Genomic DNA, 13,346 nt, shown 5'->3' with positions numbered 1-13,346 from the left:
ATCAAGCAAAACGAAAAAGCCTCTATTGTTCTGCTGCTTTGTTGAATCCTAGCCGCAATTAGGTTCTCCCAGTTTAACTTATTATTAAACCCGTTCCCTAAGTAGGTAAAATTTGACACTTTTTCAATTACTTTTTCCTTTACTATAAATGTCCTTGTTTTAGTTTGATTGAGGCCACATACCATAATGTATGATTTGCTAAAATTTACCTTTAGGTCCAGGGACAGCATATATTCGGTAAACGTGTTCAGATATTTTTGAAAGCTATTGGCCGTTAAGGTCATCAAAACTGTAAAGGTAAAGCACATTTTAAGAGGCACAAGTTAACGTTATAATACAATTGTAAAACCAGTGAAGCTAACTTCAAACGGCAAACTTCAATGAGTGACAGCGTCTGTTCATATCCAGACATTAGGACCCTGGACCATCGGTTGACTTGCAGGAATCCCACACCCCGGGGCCTGCCAGATAGAGGTCAAGCCCCAGGCCCGGACCCAGCTTCAGAACCCTAGCCAGGCTGGGGAGAGCCTCCCTGGACCCTGATGGACCCCAGAAATCAGTGCCCAGTCCCTCTGATGGCTTGCAGGATGGGGGCTCCCACAACTCGGGCCCACCAGATTGAGATCGAGTCCCAGGCCCTGTCCCAGCTTCCGAACCCTATCCAGACTGGGTAGAGCCTCCCTGGGCCGTGGTAGACCCCAGTCCCCAGTGCTCGGACTCTCTGATGGCTTGTAGGATGGGGGCTCGCATACCCCGGGGCCCACCGGACGGAGCTCCAGGCCCTGTCTCAGCTTCCGAACCATAGCCTGGATGGGGAGAGCCTCCCCAGGCCCCGTTGGACCCCATTCCCCAGTGCCCAACCCTCTGATGGCTTGCAGGATTGGGCCCCCACACTCCGGGGCCCACCAGACAGAGCTCGAATCCCAGGCCCTGTCCCAGCTTCCAAACCCTAGCCAGGCTGGGAAGAGACTCCCAGGGCCCCAGTGGACCCCAGGCACCAGCGCCCAGACCCTCAGCTGGCTTGCAGGATGGGGGCTTTCAATAGATCGCAGTGAGGTAGCTGCTCTGCTACTTACGAAACCCTGACCCAGAATCAGGTAGTCTATGAATGATTTAGCGCCAGGTGCCCCACGAACATGGGGTGCACTAAGGGCGATGGAGGCAGACCCCATCCGTCCGTGCTCTGGTTCCCAAGGGAGCAGCTCTACGCACCGCCCCTCCCCCCCCCCAAGCGAGGTCAGCTATCCCAGGCCAACTGAGGCTCCACGGCACTGCAGTATTGTTACGGTTTAGGGGGGATTCTGGCTTGGAGGCATTCAGTCATAATCCTACAGATGGTAGCTTCGCCCCATTGGCTCCTCAGCCAAGGATATACACCAGATGTCTGAACCTGTGGTTCCTCTCGTACTGAGCAGGATTACTATTGCAACAACACAGCATCAGTAGGGTAAAACTAATCTGTCTCACGACGGTCTAAACCCATCTCACGTTCCCTATTAGTAGGTGAACAATCCAACGCTTTGGTGAATTCTGCTTCACAATGATAGGAAGAGCCATCATCGAAGGATCAAAAAGCGATGTCGCTATGAACGCTTGGCGGCCACAACCCAGTTATCCCTGTGGTAACTTTTCTGCCACCTCCTGCTTGAAAAACCAAAAAAGTCAGAAGGATTGTGAGGCCACGCTTTCACGGTCTGTATTCGTACTGAAAATCTAGATCAAGCGAGCTTTTGCCCATCTGCTCCGTGGGAGGTTTCTGTCCTCCCTGAGCTTGCCTTGAAAAACACCTACGTTATCGTTTGACAGGTGTACCGCCCCAGTTAAACTCCCCACCTGCCACTGTCCCCGGAGCGGATCGCGCCCCGCGGGCACCGGTCGCTTGGAGCCAGAAGCGAGAGCCCCACGGGGCTCGCTACCCCGCCTCACCGGGTAAGTGAAGAAAACAATAAGAGTATTGGTATTTCACTGGCAGCCCACGGGCCTCCCACTTAACCTACACCTCTCATATCTCTTCACAGTGCCAGGCTAGAGTCGAGCTCTACGTACTTTCTTTCCCCGCTGATTCTGCCAAGCCCGTTCCCTTGGCTGTGGTTTCGCTAGATAGTAGAGAGGGACAGTGGAAATCTCGTTCATCCATTCATACACGTCACTAATTAGATGACAAAGCATTTGGCTATTTCTGTACCACCTCGCGGTGGCTCATTCTGGGTTAATATGCTGCCCATCAGCATCAATTTGGTTTTGCTTCCAACAAGACAACATTCTTTCACTCCGGAGTACAGCCACACTGAACGTTGTCCTCACTGGAACTGGGATCACGTATAGGCCAGAGATAGTACACCCTGCACTACTATTCCAACAATTTTGAAATTGTCTACGAACAGTTCTGAGAAATTAAAATATGAATAGCAGGACATCAATAATCAATGTGTGATAATTATGTGTATGGGATTATTTGAGACCTATTCATCATTCAAGACATTTCAATAAGTATGATGTACACAACTATGTCTAAATTGTTATAAGCACACATTTCTAAAAAATATACATCTACAAATTGCACATTTAACTAGAAAAAACACATCTAAAAAATTCACATCTATAAAATTCACATCTATACCAAATCTATAAACCTATATGTTAAAATAATATGCTTTATAAGGGTGACGTGTGCTGTAAGAAACTGTACATCTCAGTATAAACTTGATACTCAATTGTCCATGAATACTTGGCACATTTTAAGAGTGTCCATTAAAGTTGTCAGGCTAACATTTTTCTTGAATGGTAATGACACTTGCAGACCTAAATCAGCCAGAACAACATAACTACATTGAAGCCAAATACCACAACATCCAACGATAGAGCCATGAAATTTTACAGTGTTGCATTTTGTGAGATCTTTGATTTGCTGTGTCAGATCCTGATAGTATTTCACTTTACTCACAAACGCTAATTCAAGGGAATTCTGAGATTTTTCATAACAAATTGAAACATCAATCACTACAGCTGTACCATTTTTGGTAAACACTACATCTGGTTTTCGTAGTTCTCCTTGATTATTCTTAACATGAGTTTCCCTATATGCCATCCAACCACACCTTTTTGATCTATCAATGAGTGTTGGACCCGGCCCTTTAGGCAGGTTCACCCCAAGACTTTTTGCTTTTTCCTAGCCTGTTTCTGTGACCTGGTGTTGGTGATTTTAGGCCTCTGCGCACTTTTTCACTGTGGTACTGTGTAAAGTGCTTGAGTTCTTTGTGAGATTGAATGCTGCATAATGATATATGCGGCATGACTGTGTCTAGTGTAGAAGTGCCACTTTTAGAAGTTGGCATATTTGTGTAATTTGCGTCTGGCGTGTGATTGGCTGATGAGCCTGGTCCAGGAGTGCCTGGGCCTGCTTGTGGATTGACTGTCTGGTTTGAGGGTGACAGGGGCTGGGGAGCCCCAGGAGGTTGTCTGAGTCAGCCCGTGGATGAAAGGCTGCATCTGCTGCCAGGGAAGTGGTAGGAGATGGCACCTGGGAGTGAATGAGGCTGTGCCTGCCTGCCACAATGCTGGCTCCACCTCCCACTGGGTGGCTGTCGCCTCTGCTCCTCACAGTCAAAGGAATTCCCTATAACCAGTTCTAGCTGGTTCTCACACTGCCTGCACCCTTTAGACAAAGGATTTTACAGTATAAAAAGGGGCTGTGTCCCCTTCCAAAATGTTCTTGTTTCTAACTTGAATCTGCCAGGGGCGTGCTGCTGCTTGGGCCCAGGGGAATCCCTGGGCCCTGCCCAGCCCCTGGATGCCTGGAGGACTTCTGGGGGACCCCTCTGCCTTGCCTGGGCTGATGGGGGGACTTTGCTTTGCCCTGGGATCCTTTGGTCCATCTTCCTATCCCCCCAGGACTTTGCTGGAACGTTATTTGGCTTCTGGTGCTTGAGGAGCGCTTTGCTCTTGCCCCTAGCGCGCTTGGGAGCGTTTTTTTATTGCCAAGCCGGTGCCCACCCGGCATTTGCTGAATTTGCTGCGTGATTTATTGATGTGCGAGTGCCCACCTCGATTTAGGGGTACTTCACGAAGGCCGGGGCCCACCCGGCATTTGCCCGAGATCGCGGAGCATAGCGAGTGCCTACCTCGCTTCCTATTTAAATTATGGAGGGAGCCCACCCCTCATGTGTCCCACCGCATCACCGCCGCAGCCCGGGACAGCCGAAAATCGCCGCCCGGCCCGCGACCAGGAAGTCAGGCAGGCCGGGGGCGGAACTGCAGCACAGCCCCGTGATGTCATGTTTTTGATTTTGTTTTTCCTCAAGAGTGTCATTTTCAGAATGTGTTTCTGCACTTTATGTTTAGTGGCAGATGAGAGAAAGTGACAGTGCGGGACGCCAGTAGAGGGGGAGGTTCCCATAGATTAGGAATCCCTTGCTGAGTCCAGTGCCCAATCCCTGTTCCTGTTCCTGTCCCTGTGTGGGTAGATGGAAGAGGGTGAGTGTGGAGGAGAAATGACTAGCTCAGGAGGGTGGCTATCGCCTGAGTGTAGTGTGGGTGTCTGGATTCCCCAGTATGGTAGGATCCAGTGGTGGCAGCTTAAATGTGTCCAGTGCTTGTGAAGTCCCATTCCCAATTCCCAGAGTATGGTGCCTGGTGCTCATTAAGAGGGGTACAGGTTGAGAGTCAGAGGCAGTGAGGAACTGTCTCACCAGTCTGGAGGGGTAGTGTGTGGATGAGTGGTGTCTTGAACTGGAAGAGTTGGTGTGAGGTTTTTTTAAGGAGCTTGCACGTGAGGTGTACCTCTGGTGGTGTGCAGGAGGTCCTGCAGAGGAACTGGACAAGAAGGTGGATGTCTGGTGGTGTGCTAGATGTCTTGCAGAGGCATTAGGGAGTGATTCTAAAAGGAGTGGCTTGTGTATGTGATGATCCTGTGAAGGGGAAGAGGTTCATGTGTAACCCAGCTAGGTCCCAGTAGTATGGTAGGGGTCTAGGGGCTCACGCCCTGTCTCAGTGGAGGCAGAGTGAGTGTGGAACGGTGTGTCCCACGTTGGCCCAAAACCCTATCTCAGGGCCTGGAGGGTTCCCTAAGGGAGCGCCAGGTCAGGGGCCTAGGCTGTACATACAGGTCATTTGAGGAGGATCTTCTTGTGTCTAGAGGATGGGGAGTGTCTGTAACCAGAACTCCGGCGGTCCTAGTGTTGGGCAGTACCGCTCCTAAGTGGAGGGTGCAGAAGTCCTGGCTCACTGAGCATTTGACCGTCTAGAGTGCTTGACCATTTGTGGGGCCTCTGGAGGTTGTTCCCCGAGGAGGGGGGAGGCCAGGTTCAGGTTCAGCCTGACCTGGAGGGAAGGGCATCTGTACTCAGTGTCCTGACCGGTTTTGGCTTCTAGGGGTACCGCTCCAAGGTGGGAGGGTACAGAACTCTGGAAGGGGGTGCAGAGGGACGGTGTACTTCTGACCCCGGTGCAACCTGAGGGTTTACATCCTAGGTTGGGAGATTAGGAAGCTTCCAGGTCAAGAGGAATCTCAACCGAAGTGGATCAGCTGAAGAGACTGAGGGGGCTGCCCTTGCTGTGTGATCTGGGGCTCACCAGCAGTTTGTTGTTTCCACTAAGGTAGAGGAAAGGGGACTTTGCTGTGTGCTGTGTCCCCCCACCTGCTTGAAGAGGAACTGTGCTGAGTGCTTTGTACCTCAGAAGTGAAATAGTTTCCAGGTGGTATACCAATGAGGGAGTGAGGTCCTGATCTGGTAGGAGAAGAAAGTTCTGGTTTGGAGATACCTGGGTGGGTTCAGAGTGGCAAAAAACCCGGAAGGTGTCCCTGCCATGCGGGTCCGTGTCCGTGTTTTGTCACCCAAAGCAAGGAAGCCCATCAGTGGAGTGATTGGTCTACCCTGCGTTTTGGCTGGAAGGGGGTTGTGTTGGAATCGGCCCTTTAGGCAGGTTCACCCCGAGACTTTTTGCTTTTTCCTAGCCTGTTTCTGTGACCTTGTGTTGGTGATTTTAGGCCTCTGCGCACTGTTTCACTGTGGTACTGTGTAAAGCGCTTGAGCTCTTTGTGTATGTGTGGTGAGTGACCTGCCCCCCCCATAGGAATGAATGGGGAATATGTATGCCCATGGTAGTTCCTGATGTGTGGGGAGTGCAGGGTCGAATTTGATATGTACGAACTCGTGAGATTGAATGCTGCATAATGATATATGCGGCATGACTGTGTCTAGTGTATGAGTGCCACTTTTAGAAGTTGGCATATTTGTGTAATTTGTGTCTGGCGTGTGATTGGCTGGTGAGTCTGGTCCAGGAGTGCCTGGGCCTGCTTGTGGATTGACTGTCTGGCTTGAGGGTGACAGGGCCTGGGGAGCCCCAGGAGGTTGTCTGAGTCAGCCCGTGGATGAAAGGCTGCATCTGCTGCCAGGGAAGTGGGAGGAGATGGAAACTTGGAGTGAATGAGGCTGTGCCTGCCTGCCACAATGCTGGCTCCACCTCCCGCTGGGTGGCTGTCGCCTCTGCCCCTCACAGTCAAAGGAATTCCCTATAACCAGTTCTAGCTGGTTCTCACACTGCCTGCACCCTCTAGACAAAGGATTTTACAGTATAAAAAGGGGCTGTGTCCCCTTCCAAAATGTTCTTGTTTCTAACTTGAATCTGCCAGGGGCGTGCTGCTGCTTGGGCCCAGGGGAATCCCTGGACCCTGCCCAGCCCCTGGATGCCTGGAGGACTTCTGGGGGACCCCTCTGCCTTGCCTGGGCTGATGGGGGGACTTTGCTTTGCCCTGGGATCCTTGGACCTTCTTCCTATCCCCCCAGGACTTTGCTGGAACATTATTAGGCTTCTGGCGCTTGAGGAGCGCTTTGCTCTTGCCCCTAGCGCCTGGGAGCGCTTATTTTGCTTGTTGCGCTTGGGAGCGTTTTTTTTATTGCCAAGCCGGTGCCCACCCGGCATTTGCTGAATTTGCTGCATGATTTATTGATTTGCGAGTGCCCACCTCGATTTAGGGGTACTTCACGAAGGCCGGTGCCCACCCGGCATTTGCCCGAGATCGCGGAGCATAGCGAGTGCCTACCTCGCTTTCTATTTAAATTACGGAGGGAGCCCACCCCTCGTGTGTCCCACCACATCACCGCCGCAGCCCGGGACAGCCGAAAATTGCCCCCGGGCCCGCGACCACGAAGTCAAGCAGGCTGGGGCGGAACTACAGGACAGCCCTGTGATGTCATTCCCGGGCCGCGCTGTGATTGGCTACTGGCCTGGAAAAGGAAAGAGGAAGCGTGGTGGCCTGCTGCGGGGCTCCCGTGTGCCAAGGGAGCCCTGGGAAAAGAAGAGGAAGCGTGGCCTGTTACGGGGCTTCCGTGAGCTGAGGGAGGCCCAGGAAGAGGAGGAAGCTGTCCGGTGGTGAGAGAAAGCCCCGCGCTGCCGGAAGAGGAGCAGCCGCTGCCGAGGTCTGGTGAGTCAAGGCTGGGCTGGGTGAGGCGGGCAGTTCTGTTGCTGCCCCGCGAGGGAGCAGATGGATTTTTTGCGGTGCTGGTGGAGGCACTGTGTCAAGAGCGGTCCCGTGTGGCAGTGGGTCGCTCCAACAAGGAGGATGGTGGCTCGGGCCTAGAGGGGCCCACGCTTTGTTCTTTAGGGCAGGGTGGTGTCGGGGCACGTTGTCGGTGCCCGCCCCTTCCCCCTGTGCCCATACATGTGCGGCGCCCATCTTCAGAGTGGCCCCGATGGCAGCAGGCCGCTCCAGCCTATGGGGGCACTTGTTTAGAGAGCCTCTGTGGCTCTGACTGGGGCACACTTTGTTTAAACCGCCCATGTCCCTCACAACGCTCCACAGTATTTACGGAGCATTTCTTTTGATCACAAGTCCTCAGAGGGGGGACTCCAAAGTTTGGGGCAAGTGATATGCCCAGAGCCTGTGTGGCTCCAGCGTTTGGCCATTTTTAGTTAGAGGGGGCGCCGGGGCACATTGCCGGTGCCCGCCCCCTCCTGCCTGTGAGGGATTTGTTCAGAGCCTGTGTGGCTCCAACGTGTGTAGAGTGTTTTCAGAGCCTGTGTGGCTCCAGCAGTGGGCGCAGTTCGCGCCTAAGGGTCAGTGAGGACCCTGTCGCAGTTTGGACTCTCAGCTGCCCAGCAATTAGTGGGCAGCTGCACCGTTTAGGTCTTGTGAGTGTTCCCAGGTGCCCAGAAAGTAGTGGGCACCTGCTACGTTTAGGCTTGTGCTTGGACTGGCGCTGCTTGGCAGCGCGCCCTAACATCTGGACACAGGGCGTCTTAGCCCCAACAAGGCCAGTTGGCCTAGGGATTGCCACAGGTGGTGGCTTATGTAAGTTTTGCGCATTGTGGTTACCTTCTATGTTTAGGAGGGTAATTGCCTACTGTGTGTTTTTTCGCTATTGAGTTGTGTTGGGGCACCTCTGAATGTTTTTATGCATCATGTGTCTTTCTTTCCCTGCGCTGCACCTCTGAATGTTTTAGCCGTCATGTGTCTCCTAGCGCTGCACCTCTGAATGTGTTTGTGATGCATCATGTGCCTTGTTCTTAACACCACTGAATGTGTAGGTATATGCATCATGGGTTTCCCTTTACTACTCCTCTGAATGTATATTTATGCATCATGGGTAATGTGTTCTTTCCTAGACCCCTAAACGCTGTGTGATACTTAGGTGGTTGTCCGTACACCTCTGAATGTTTTTAGGCATCATGTGTTTTCCTTTACTACTCCTCTGACTGTGTTTCATGCATCATGGGTAATGTGTTCTTGTTTATACCCCTAAATGTATTTTATTCCTAGGTGGTTGTTCTTTTAGTTCAGGTGGACCTAGTGAGGACCTGGTTCCTGTTACCAGTGGTTACTGGTTGTGTGCCATAGTTGCTAATTTGTGCTACTATGATTTTTTTTTCTTTATTATTCTTTATTCTAGAAGTGCTATTTCTGATTCTGACAGTGGCCCACGTGGCCCTGTCTCCTGTAAATAATCCCTTGTGAATATTGCCCGTGCCAGTTGGCACCATGTATTTGGTGTGATACTATCTGATGTGTTTTTACAATACAAACGTTATTTTATAATAACCTTGTGTGTAGTTCCTTTTGTGGTGTGCCTAGTATGTTGTTGCTGTTGTATGCTGGCGCAAATGCTTTACACATTGCCTCCGAGTTTAGCCTCACTGCTCGTGCCAAGCTACCAAGGGGTTGAGCAGGGGTTATCTTGGCATGTGACTCCCTTGCCCTGACTAGAATGGTGGTTTCTGCCTAGCTTTGGCGTCAGCCTTAGCCAACTAGAAATAGCCAGTTCTAACAATGAGCAATTTCAGAATTTCTTTATGTCTTTTCATCCTAATGTCCTGAGTTTTAGTACATGCGCCTGAAATATGAGAAATTGTTTAACAAACATCATTACAATACCTACATGTAGCAAATGCACGATTTCTTCCCCTAGTGATGGTTTCTCTAGTATGTAAAACATTTGCTCTTAACATCAGCGCAGCTATGTACTGGTTTTCTTTCATTTGTTATGCTTGCTGATCCAGAAGTTTGAGGTTGGATAACTTGCTAAGTATTTGATACCATCACCATGGACCGGGAGATTTGCCCATTTCTCAAACTCTTCTTTTCTCCAATCATATGTTGCTAACAAATTCAAATCATAGCTCAGAAACCTACTGTCTAAAATGTTGAGTTTGTATGTTTTGATGATGTTATCAATTTTTTCATTCATATCTTCTCCTGCATACATGAATGAATGAGCTATGTACAGGTCTGGAGCTGCCCTGAGATAAAATAAACTATTGACTTTATTGAGACCAATTTGTTTACATAGTTTTGGTGTACTGAGGCCCCCAAATGATCTTTTAAAATATAGGAGACAATCCCATGTGTATGCAGGAAGGTGTAGAAAATGTTTGACATACATTTTTATTGTTTGATCCAGAACATTTAAAGTTTTTGCTTCTGTTCCTGTAATTTCCAGTTTGAATGATACTTTAGGGACCTAGTACTGACACAAAATTTCTTTTTTCTGCATGGGCTTAAGTGGTAGATCATCAAGTTTTTGAGCCCAATTGACAAGAACCTCATTAATTTTGTTGTTGCTTGTATGACGAGTGTGTGGATCAAAGTTCAATCCGAGGTATCTCTCACTTTCTCCTGGATGAATGTTTTCAATATTTTCTTTTTCAAACTGCCATGGTTTACAATTAATCAGGATTTTATATTTATGGTGACAGATATAAAATCCATGTGTCTTTTTCACATTAAGTTTTAATCCTGTTGTTTTACTGAACTTTTCAATGATTTTCAGATTTGTACTTGTTCCTTCCTAGGTGCTGCTGAGTACTGCGATGTCATCGACAAAGGCGAGAGCGGTGATTTGCTCAAAAGACCATCTAATCCAAATGTGAAGCCCATGCCGTTTTTCTGAAGATTACAGATCAGAGGATGCATTGGAATGTCAAATAGTAGTGGGATAAAGAGTCACCTTGTTTAACCCCAGATTTCATTGTTATTTCAGGAGTTGCTTCGTTGTTCTTTCCCTTGAAAATGTTGTTGAGTCAGTGTACAAGTCTTTGATTATGTCTCTGATGTGTGATGGAACTCTGTGCCTTGCGAGACTATGTATAATGTGACCAGAGTAGAAGGCTTTCGATATATCTATAAACACTTCTGCTAATGAGTGACTGTTTTTTCATGCCGCTTTTATGATATTTTGAAGGAGAGTCAGATTCTCGAGACAACCTCTCACCTTCATGAAGCCTTTTTGTCTCGTATTGAATTTAACAAAAAATGATAGTCTTTTAGTTAGTATTTTTGTGAATAACTTCATGAATGCAGTACCAATGGTAATTAGATGCCAGTTACTGATTTTTTTAAGTTCACTACTCGGTACATTCTTGGGTATCAAAATTGATCCTTTTTTTTTTTATACTTTCTGGTACTCTTCTCATCAACAACCAAGACGATAACATTCTGGGCAGCAGTCTTGGTTGCCTGCTGTGCACCTTATACAAGTCATTCAGACCAATCTTATCAGGCCCCACTGCTTTCTTTAAATCGGAGTCCTCAAAGGTATAAGTTATTTCAAGCAGTGTTATTTCTTTACATACATTTCTAATTTCGTAATCCTCTGGTATCTGATCAATCAGCATGAATTTAGGGTTTTTCCAGTATTGAAAAATTTCATCAGCACTGATTTGGCAAGTGGCATCTTCAGCCCCATCAGTGATAATCCTGGCAATTTTCTTTTTGGCTTTTTTAAATATTGCCCGGTATTCTTTATAGCTGCCATTTGCTTTGGCATAATTTTAGTTGTGCGTCCGATTAAGCCTTCCGTTTTTCTTGTCTTTTTTTGTTATCTTGTTCCCTACTGAGGCTTTCTGATGCTCATCTTGAGCAGAGTTCATAGGCTCACTTTCACATTCAGAGCACTGGGCAGTTTACATCTCGAAGGTTTCACGCCCTCTTGAGCTCCATCTTCAAAGTTTTTTTCAACTTTCCCTTAAGGTTCTTGTTGGCTATCGGTCTCACGCCCATATTTAGCCTTAGATGGAGTTTAGCACCCGCTTTTGGCTGTATTCCCAAGCAACCCGACTCCAAGAAGTCCCTATCCCAGTGCACCGGGGCCGCTACCTACCTAACACCGTCCGCGGGGTGAGCCTCGATCAGAAGGTGTTGGGCCCCCTGAGGGACGCCGGGGAGTCCGTCTTCTGGACGCCATATTTTCCGTGCCTACTGCCGGGCGGGGATTCGGCGCTGGGCTCTTCCCACTTCACTCCCCGATACTGGTGGAGTCCTGGTTCGTTTCTTTTTCTCCGCTTAGTGATATGCTTAAATTCAGCGGGTCGCCACGTCTGATCTGAGGTCTTACTCAGAAGACTGACGCAGGAGCGTTAAGGGGATTGATAGGGAAGGCAGGCCCGTACCGGAGCAGGGGCCTGGTGTTCCGGCAGCGGGCGCCCTTTTCCCCCTAATCGGATCTGGAGAGGTTTTGCCCTCCCCGGGAAGACGGCTGCGGAGTTGGGTAACCAAAAATGTGCATATGAGCAGCAGGTGAAACACCACACACAGCCAACGTGTGGTACACAGCCAGGCGCCCCAGGATTGGCCTGGGGCGGACCGGTCGCCAAACCCCTTCTCAGGGCTAGGCGCGTGGGTGGCGTACCTGCGGGGCAGGGCCTGGTGAGGAACCCTGCCACGGGCGATCGGGGGTCTGACCTTGTGGGGGGATAAAGGGGAAGCGGAGCTAACCCTGTGACGGCCGCAGCCACATCCCGGGGAAGCCCCGTGGCGATTGACGATCAAGTGACCCTCAGAAAGGCATAGCCCTGGGTGGAACCCAGGGCCGCAAGGTGCGTTCGAAGTATCGATGATCAATGTGTCCTGCGATTCACACTAATTCTTGCAGCTAGCTGCGTTCTTCATCAACGCGTGAGCCGAGTGAACCACCGCCAAGAGTCACAGGCAACTTTTCAAAAATGTTCGCCCAACTGCTGGCACAGGAGAGGCAATACGGCCCGGGCGCCCTATTCAAGGCTTCCTTTCTGGGAGTCAGACAGCACAGTTGGAAACATTTTTTTTACCAGGCACTCGGCCCGGCGCTGGCAATCTGCCCACTACCACCCTCGCCCTGGTCAGAGGAAGAGAAGAGCCTCACACCTTCCACTGAGAGGAGCAAGGGTCCCCTCGCAAGCCCTCACCACTTCTCTTCCAGGATGCCCTGCCGCGCGAGAAGGGCTGCTCCTCGGTTGCCCTGAATCCAGTGGGGCCGGGACTCGGGCACAGGAGGGCCCGTCGGCGGCAGGGCCTTTTCGAGGGAGTGGTGGTACCAGCCCCGGGATGCACACCCATTCGGTTTCCCCCCCACCAGTGGGGAGGCCATGCCGGGTGAGCTTAGGTTCCACCTCAGAGAGGGACAGGGGAAGGGGCGGCCCCTGTTTCCAGTCCCTCATGCATTCCCCAGGTGGAAGAGGCCCGCCTAAGTCCCGGCCCGCACCCGAGTGCCCCATGCGGCCACGGACTGCTTTGCCAGCCAGGGCACGCCAGGGCAGGGCAGGGCCAGGCCCTGTGCCTATGGTGCATGCCTACAGGAGGTGGCCGAGGGCTTCAGGCTGGCACTATCAGTCGCTGCACCAGGGCAGGCCCAGGCCCTGTGCCTACGGTGCGTGCTTACAAGAGGTGGCCGAGGGATTCGGGCTGGCACTGTCGGTCACTCAGGCCGCTCTGCCGTTAATGATGCTTTCGCAAGTTCACCTACGGAAACCTTGTTATGACTTTTACTTCCTCTAGATAGTCAAGTTTGATCATCTTCTTGGTGCTCCGCCAGGGCCGTTGTGGACCCCGGCAGGGCCGATCCAAGGACAGCCCTAAACCATCCAATAAGTAGTAG

At 50.4% G+C, this 13,346-nt stretch overlaps 1 non-coding gene and 1 pseudogene across 1 annotated transcript; both read right to left on the bottom strand.

Moving 5' to 3' along the window:
* Nucleotides 1-1,017: 1,017 nt before the first annotated feature.
* On the bottom strand, nucleotides 1,018-2,067 carry LOC147726446 (28S ribosomal RNA; annotated as a pseudogene).
* Nucleotides 2,068-12,263: 10,196 nt separating this feature from the next.
* Nucleotides 12,264-12,417, bottom strand: LOC147726445 (5.8S ribosomal RNA). The gene has a single exon (XR_015309603.1). It is a non-coding gene; the product is annotated as a 5.8S ribosomal RNA (ribosomal RNA).
* Between the last annotated feature and the right edge of the window lie 929 nt (nucleotides 12,418-13,346).

This window comes from Lissotriton vulgaris, chromosome 3_1, assembly GCF_964263255.1.
Source record: "Lissotriton vulgaris chromosome 3_1, aLisVul1.2, whole genome shotgun sequence".
NCBI classification, from domain to species: domain Eukaryota; kingdom Metazoa; phylum Chordata; class Amphibia; order Caudata; family Salamandridae; genus Lissotriton; species Lissotriton vulgaris.
The sequence above is the reverse complement of the archived record's forward strand: the minus strand, read 5'-3'. Positions and strand labels throughout refer to the sequence as shown.